A 2,375-nucleotide genomic window follows, 5' to 3' on the forward strand; every position below is an offset into this window, starting at 1 on the left:
GTTTCTATGAGTTGCTTGGGGAGAGGGGGAAATACAGGGCAGGAAACAGGAGGGGAGGAGAAGAGCCCAGAGAGGCTTTGCCTTGGAGGCTGCTTCTGAAGCCTTCCAAGCTCCTTTTGTTCAAAGTACTCAGCAGGTCAAGGTGCCATACTTTGGGGTATCATTTCCTGAACCCCTCCCCCCATCGATCTTAGAGGGACTTTCAGTCAAGGTGTCCTGCATTCCTTTATCTGGGGAAATTAGGAGACCTACTTCAGGATTTCTTAAACTGGGACCAAGAAGGTCATTCTCTCATAGGTTGTGTAAATTATAAGATTTAAAATGTGGGAACTTGCAGCATGTATTTTTTTTTTCTGCTTTGTGAAGAAATCAGGAGAGTGTTAGAGAGGAACTGGAGATGCTTCGCCATGTGAAACATCCCTGGTTCCAGTTGATGAGAACTAGCTTCTTTCCTGTGTATCATATGGTTTAATCATTCAATGCTTCCTTTGATTCCACAAGTCTGTGCATTTCTTCTTTTGCCTAAGCTAGTTTGAGTTCAATTTCTGTCTCTTACAGCTAGGGTGATATTTATCTCAATTGCTTTTTTCTATGTTCATATTCGTAAATTATTTTCATTATAATCAAAGCATAGATACACTTTTGTTTTCTACTTTTTTGAAGTCATACAGCCAACAAACACATGTTCCCCCCCCAATCTTTTATTTATGGTTGTCATAAGAAACCTGTATAATATATACTTGGTATCATAATTTAATTTGCTGTTTCACCCATGTAAAATATTTAGATTTCCTGTCATCCCTTCTTATTAGTTTAAAAACAAAACAAAGCAAAGATAATGAAGAACTTTGTGTGAGTTCCCTGGGTTAATTTCTAAGAACTGGATTATTGAGAAAAAAATGAAACTATTTAATGAAGAAGCATGGAGTTTTAGATCTCAAATAAAATGGAACACAAATCTAAATTCTGCCAGTGACTATCTTAGTACATAAGCTATGAAGCAATTGGTCTCCAATGGGAAATTAAAAAAAAAAACAATTCTGCAATATATTAAAATAATCTTTCTCATAGTTTATATTCCTTTATTTTTACCATGAGTAGACATGAGAAAAGAGCATACTTTAAAAAATTAATTAATGGGTGTTCAGCTAATTCCTGGTCAAAATGAAGATGCCATCTCTCTTCTGACTTTGTGATAAAGATGAAATGAAAAGATGGTACATAGATTTTAAGAAGTGTGTTCATCACTCAAGAAAAACTACTGATTATTTATTTCTGTGAAGTATTTCCTATGATGGCTTATCTGATTATTGTTAATTTATTCATTAATAACGTATCTCTGGCAGGAGAACCATTCTGTTTCTTCTTGGATTCTGTCAACTTCCCCCCCTGTTTCTGCATCCTTTCTCTGGTGTTGATTACCTCCAATTCTGGTCCCCTTGGAAGAGCTTTTCTATTTCTTCCATGGGACTTTCCTGTGTTCAGTAGCATCTCTTAACATGACAGCAACTGTGGTCAAAATAGTTTTCTTTTACTTCATTTTGTTTATTATAGCAACACATATGAATTATCTATGTGCCTCTTCTCCATGACAGGGACCTTACTTTTCTTTTCTAATAACAGTGATTGCTACATAGTAGGCATGATCTCTCTCTCTCTGTGTGTGTGTGTGTGTGTGTGTGTGTGTGTGTGTGTGTGTGTGTGTGTATGCATTTTCAATGATTGACTTACTAGTTAAAGTCTTTTAAAGATATAGGTAAGATATGGACCTCTAGAAGGGTACATTGGTATGGGATGCCTTCTCTACTCTTTCTCCCCATGAAGGAAATGGCCAGCAATTTGATAGCAGCAGACCTGAGTGAAAATTAAATAGCACAATAGCTGGCTACATGCTAGAACTTGATAATTAATGTGTAATGTGTGCTAATATAAAAAATTGTTCTAAATTTAGGCTGTCATTACTTAAGTGATTTAAGGAAATGTGATTATGTGTTGATTGCAACAAAGCCATAGTTAACATTTTTGTAGACTGCTAGGTATTTCTGATAATTTTTCTAATCATATAGTTGATTTGTAATTATATAGTTTGCATGTATTTGTGACTACTACTAAAGCTTCATATAATTTACATTTGTTATATGTAGGTCATTGTTCCTTTTTATGGTGGGTTCAGAGACCCCACTCTAATGCATTTCATCCTTTGAGCATCCTGTTGAGTTGTCTGCTTGTTAAAAAATGGAAATTTAATGTATACGAGGTTTGTATGTGTTTTGAAGCAAATTAAAATTACAGTACTTATGGTTGTGGATTTGATTTTTTTTTTTCTGAAAGGAAGGAAACTGTTGAGTTGTTTTTTTTTTTTTTTTTTTTTTTTT

This window comes from Carlito syrichta, unplaced genomic scaffold (genome assembly GCF_000164805.1).
Source record: "Carlito syrichta isolate Samal-C Ts95f unplaced genomic scaffold, Tarsius_syrichta-2.0.1 Scaffold118959, whole genome shotgun sequence".
NCBI classification, from domain to species: Eukaryota; Metazoa; Chordata; class Mammalia; order Primates; family Tarsiidae; genus Carlito; species Carlito syrichta.